General features: G+C 44.7%; 1 long non-coding RNA gene across 1 annotated transcript in view; it reads right to left on the minus strand.

The window, feature by feature from the left end:
* LOC109312195 overlaps positions 1-6,498 on the minus strand; it is a 12,214-nt gene that overhangs the window by 4,087 nt on the left and 1,629 nt on the right. Inside the window, exon 2 of the long non-coding RNA XR_002101729.1 lies at positions 878-883. This is a non-coding gene — a long non-coding RNA (uncharacterized LOC109312195). The remainder of the gene's footprint in view (positions 1-877; positions 884-6,498) is intronic.

Genomic DNA, 6,498 nt, shown 5'->3' on the forward strand with positions numbered 1-6,498 from the left:
ATCTGGACACCCAGCCAGATTCAGAGGTATTCTGTTTAACTGTGTGCTTGTGTCTGACTGTAGTTATTGTTGTTCTGATGAACTAATTCTTGGCATATGAGGGTGTCAGCCTGTCCATGCTGATCAACCCGGCCAGGTCAGGCGTGTCACATTAATCTGTGTGTGTTTGTGTGTATGACTGATTTGGGGACTGGAGGAACCCAGCCCCACTGAACTGAGTCCTGCAAAACAGCTCCATTGGGGGTGAGGGCTTGTAAGGGAAGAGGTACAGCTTCATATAGAAACACAAGTAACACAAGCAGCACATTAATAGAATTACCAAGACCTTAGCCGTAATAAATAACCACACCCCAAAGTAGTGGGCAAATCTGGTAACAGTATCCTTAAATGCTGTGGGTGTTCCCATACGTGCATTAAGGCACTTTTCCTAATGTGCATTAAATTTAGTACCTCCAATGTGATGTACTAAACAAATGAACATTAGGCTGCTTTAATGCATAGTAACAAATGCACACAGTTTAAGTGATGCTTAGGGTGCAGACCGAAGTGACAATTTTCACCTCATCTGGCCACAGAAAGCAGTTTATAGCTGTGACCAAACACAAGTGCATGGCTGCAAACAGCTTTTAAAAATGGCTGATCAGGTGAAAACTGACCTCTCATTGCATCAGGTATCAGATGAAGACATTTCAAAATGTAGCATCTTCAGTAACTTGTGTCTGTCTGCAGAGGTCCCAGCCTGTTGCTGTTTTCAGAATGGGAGGAGGAAAAGGGAGTGGAGGGAGTTCAGTCTGTGGGGTTTTCAGCCCCACTGCAGGATGGGGCAGGTGTATTAAAGCCCCCACACCCCCAAGGTGGGGGGCTCCAATTCACCCACCCCACCCTTCAGCACCAGCTGGAGAGCCCCAATGAATGAACTCCCTCTGTTGCTTTTCCCCCACTCCCATTCTGAAAACAGGGACGAATGGCAGAGAACCTAGTCATTGCTATGGGAACCTGGCTGCAGGCTCCCAGCTGGCAACTAAATTCCCCTTTCCCCGGGAACCAACAGTGAACTTCTGCTTGGTCCTGGGTAATGTTGTAACTCAGAGCACTTTGCAGAAATCATTCTGAGCTACATCTGGGAGCTGCACTTCTGTCTGCACCTTTTTTGTGCAGTAGCCTATTTTACTGTGCATTAGCATAATAGCACTTTTTTTTACATGATGCTTTAATGCACAGTAAAATAGGCTACTGCACTTTAAAGCACATGTGTAGATGCGCCCTACAACAGCCTTGTCCTACTGAAGACATATTTTGTTTAAATCCTAGTAAGCATTAGTATGAGTTAGACAGTTTTCTGACCAGTTGCACAGTAATGCTTACCAGGGTCTAAATAAAACATGTCCTAGGCACCAGAACCATTAATGACTCCAGTGAGCTGCAGTGTGCTGTAGGGGTGGAACCAACAACCTGCTGCTTGTCAGTCCCAGCCTCGCATCACATCTCCTGATTACATTACCTCCATGGAGCAGTTAAACATTAACTCAGCACATGTTAGGCAACACAATCTGGAGGTATTCCTTGCCAGAAAAGTCCTAACTTTGCTATGCTGAAATGACACTTAGCACACGTTTTTCTGCTTGAACACTTGGTTGCTAGCATTTTATGTACAATTAACACATGTTAAGTAATAACATGTGACAAGGCCCTGAATCTTTGAAGGGAGTGTGATGATCCTCTAGTCTGACCCCTTTCATCTTATCTACTTTTTATTTTCTCCCTTACATAGCCAAAGAAAATGTATTGCCTCTTCTGTGTAAAAAAACATATTTCTGAAACCAGCAAGCCTACTTTGACTCAAACACCGTAAAACCAAACTGAGTGATAAAGAAGTCAGTATAAGGAGGGGTTACTTTTGATGATTTAAGGATTTACAAAGATTATTTATCATATAGAGAGGAAAAACACTGAGGAGAAAAGAAACTTTACATGATTTAATTCAACGATCTACCCCTCTTCCTTTCATCCCATTAGATCTGACTTGGAAATTTTAGACACTCGTGTTATTGCTTTAGACAGGCAGATAAACAGATCTTTACCTAGTCTCATAATAGCACGCAGTGCAGGTAAACAAACACACAGGGACTAATGACATGATGGAAAAGTAAATGAGAGGGAGAAAGAACCCAGTGTTATATAACGTTGCATGTAGAGGATTAATTGGGACAGGCTGATAAGGATAAAGTGAATGTGCGAGAGCTACAGTTGTTTTAATGGAGAAGATTTTCTCTAGGGGAAGGGAACTAAGCTTGAACCATCTGTCCAATTTCAATGTTGGTTTGCCAAGGAGATGATTAAAACATTTTGGGATTAAATCAAAACTGTGGGAATCAAGAAAGAAGCCTGGAAGAAGAAGAAGAAGAAAATGTTTTCTGATTTTGTTTTATACAGAGTAATTTGAAGTGGGAGGTGGAGATGTTTAGAAATATATGTTTCATCCCTACCCAGCACTGAGCCCCACAGCCAGACATTGAGAAACAACATGAAAAATTTAAAAACAATATGGGAATTGTTGAGTATCTGGCTAAACATCTGGGTCAGCCACAGGCCAAACAAGAAAAAAGAGATGAAATACTATAGAGAAGAGCTGTTGAGATGAACAACTACAACTACTCCCATGTAGCAGGAACCATAAAGAGTTTCATGTAAGGCTCTACAGGGAGGCATTTTTTTCAGATACCTTAACCAGAATCAAACTTGGATGCAAGGAGGTGTGGTGGGGTGTCACAACATCCCCAGAAATGCTGAACACCCTCTCACTCAGAAGCCTGGTCAGGTGTTCCTGGGCTACCATGGCCAGATCCTGCCACACCTGGATGTGGGTTGCCCAATAGGCCAAGGGGTCGCAGTGCAGTGGTTCCATGTCCTCGGCAAGATAGGTAGCCACCGAAGCCTCAGTGCTACCTGTCTGAGGCTGAGGTCTGGTATGTCTGGACTCCAACATTGAAGCCATGCCCTTGGCCCACATTGGCAGCAGCTGGCATGGAGGAGCCTGCCCGGTGCTGGTGCTGGAAGTTCTGTTATGGGATGTGGATCCCCCTCTTCCATGTCCCCTCATCTCTGCCCTTCTGTCTCCCTGACCCTCTTCACCAGCTCCTCCACTGTTGTTATTTAAAGTGGTGGACCAAGCTGAGGCTGTAGGGGAGGAGGAGACCTCATTGGGCCACACTACCATGTCATGTATAGGTCCCAGCGCCAGTGAGGGTGCACCTTAACATACACACAAAGTCACACGTCAAGAATTTTGCTTGTCAGCAGCTTGAGGTGCAGTTTCCCAGAAACCCCTGTATCTATCTCATTGAAACTTGGTAGGCCTCATGACCTCAGAAGGGGCTACCATCCCTGCTGTTTTCATCCAAATTTGCCTTAACACACACGAGTGCAGCTTTCAGCAGTTTAAGGTGAAGTTTCCCAGAAACCCCTGCACCTATCTCCTCGGCAGGCTTCATACCCTCAGAAGGGGCTACCATGCCTGCAATTTTTATCTGAAGCAGCCAAAAAATGACAAAGCTATAGGTATTTCAGTGATTCCTCATTATAGTCTACGTCTGAATCTCCAAATGTCTTGGAATCAACACCGAATCTTCCAAAGCCGATTCAGCTGAATCGATTCGGGACAGTGATCCAGATCTCCAGATCTAATCACTGTCCTCCACACTGGCCAAATCCTGATCCAAATCGAATGTTTCCCTGTTCACACAGACCTACTGAACAACACACCCCTGTGCCCAATACACCTCTGGTATATACTGGTGTAAATTAGAGCTGTTCCTCTGCAGGACTGGGCTGAGGGTCAATATAGCAGAGCACCAGGGTGCACCCGCTCCTTTTAGAGGGTAAGCAGCCAGAGAGGCAGCTTACAGGTGGGGAAGGAGATAATTGTAGAAGCACCTGAGCAGCAGAGGGCAGGGCTGGAGCTATATAAGCCCAAGGTTTCAGCTGATCAGACAGTTTGGCTCTGGGAGCCGGGAAAAGAGGAGTTCCTGGCAACAGAGTAGCAGGGCTCCTGAAGTCATAGGGAAACTGACTCTGCAGGTCTGGGAACAGGAGAAAACTGCCTGGGGCAGAGAGAAAGTCTTACTTTATATTAAGCCTAGTTAGAGTTTGGGCACCTGCCAGAGGGCATAAGTATTTTGTTTTAAAATTACACAGGTGGTTTAGCTTTGAGACCTGCTGGAGCAGGCTCATGGCTTACTCAGACAGCTGGTACCCCAAGAGGGGCTTCAGACAGAAACTGCCACAGCTGAGGAAGCCAGGTGGTCCTAACTGGCCCAGGATAAGGGTTAGGATCCAGGAGAAGCCAAAGGTCCAAGAGAGACCACCACAAGGGACTGAGAGTGTTAGGGACCTGCAGGAAAGGAGGCTGGAGCCTAGAAGCCAGGTCCTATACTGTGGTGAAAGGACCCAGCAAGAGCATAGGAGAATAAGGCTGATAAGACCAAGACCCCTACAGAGTGAGTAATGGTACAATAGCACCTGCAGGGCTTGGGATGTGGTATAGGGGAAGAATGGAGCCATGCAATCTGCCATAAGAGCTACAGCTGCCCTGCAGGGGCATAGGCAAGCTAAGAAGTATCAATTAGGCTTGAGGACTGAGCTGAGGTGAAGGGGGTCCAGGAGGGACCCGGTAATGATTTGCATAGACTCATGCTCCCTTATACTATCTCTAATAAGAACAAGGTATACTGGGTGTGAACAAGGTGGGGCTGTATTACCGTCTGACCCAGGCATGGAACATACAGCAAAGCCGCCTCAGTGGCCATGATCTGCTAGAGTCAGGTTGCTGGAATTGGTACCTTGTGCCCTATGCAGATCTGCTCCTCTGCCTATGGGGGTTAGTTTAGATATAAAAACTATTTAGCAGTTCTGGCGTAGATAGCAGGCAGTGGGCACATCTGCGTGAGATGCTATATCACTGTAGCAATACTCTATGGTGATGTAGCATTGGCAGGCACAAACCATGATGCTGCAGTACACTCCCGTACTATATTGCATTGCTATGGCAATGTAGCAGCTAAAAATAACCATGCACCACTGGCACGGCGCCGTACAGGCTGTTACAGTAACAACAGTGCCATCCATAGAGGCATGTGTAGACACATCCTGTGTGCCATGTGTAACTGCTCAGAGCAGTATTCAGGTAGATTTTTATACACCAGGTAACCGAGTAACTGGCAATTTTAATGCATCTCTAAATATTACCATTAGAACCATTGCAATCATGCCACATTCACTGTTGAGTGACAATGACAGGAGCTGATGATTTCCAGCCTCTAGAGAATCCTTCTCTTCATAGAGACAATTTTATTATTTAGTAATTTTTGTATTTGTACCACATGGTTGATAAGAATTTAGATCTGTGGTTCTAGAGATACTTGCCTTCCCATGGCTTCAGGGGAAGTCTTACCTACCTGCACTTCTATACGAATCTCAGTTACATAAGACTGAAAGTACAGAAACTCCTTCCCTAGTGCATCTGTTCAGGGAGCCTGAATCAAAGCAATATTTCACAAGCTCGAAAAGACATAATCCAGTAAGCCACTTTGTGGCCACATGCCCTGATCCCCAACACTTGCTGACAACTTGTTGGAGAAGGATTCAGAAGACTAATCCATGGAACTACAGAAAAGTTCTCTATCAGTTGCTTTGCCCACACTTTTGTTTGTCTGTCTTGAAAATGCAGGAATTTTCCCAGATCACCATGTGGTCACCAAGATTGCCCTTCCCATGCCAACCTATTTCTCACATGCTATTAAAGGCAGAATCTTACTGTACCTATGGCTTCCTGAGGACATCTATCATTTTTATGAAGAGACCTACAATTCTTGTTGCTAACAATTTATTTATCGTGAAAGTCTAGATACGTGGGATTTTTCTTAAAGCTCAAATTACGGGAGTCAGGTGTACGTTTCCATGGTTATGGTGAAAAGTTTGAACATGTGAACATTCAAAATTTTGGGGAGGAAAAAACCTCAGAAGGCAAATAAAAGGTTTTCCTCCTTAAAAATCTTATGATTTTTAGGACCATCTCATGATCTGAATGAGGCCTCACTCCTAATTTTAGATTTTCTGACATTACTAAAACTGTAGATATCCTGTGGAACCTATAAAGTTTAGTAAAAACAATGTACAATAAGGGAGACAATAGTAGAGATGGGACCAAGCTGTCCACGTTTGAGAGGGAGGAGGATAAGGAGGATTCGGGTATGGATAGAGGTAATTCCAACCCAAATTCTGGGTAATAGCATCCCTTATGAGAGCCCTTTAAGGATCTGTGAACAATTCTATGCAGCTTTATAGTCCACTCTGAGATCTGTAATTTACAAGCAGAAGTTTTAGCATGTTGTAAACTGATTTGACATCAATTAATAGATTACCTTTACTGGAATCTCGAAGTATGGGGAAGAAGCAGGAGGAACTCACCCTCCTCCTAGCTGTCACCAGCCCTGACATAGT

The sequence above is a fragment of the Crocodylus porosus genome, unplaced genomic scaffold (assembly GCF_001723895.1).
Source record: "Crocodylus porosus isolate Cpor-Errol unplaced genomic scaffold, CroPor_comp1, whole genome shotgun sequence".
NCBI classification, from domain to species: Eukaryota; Metazoa; Chordata; order Crocodylia; family Crocodylidae; genus Crocodylus; species Crocodylus porosus.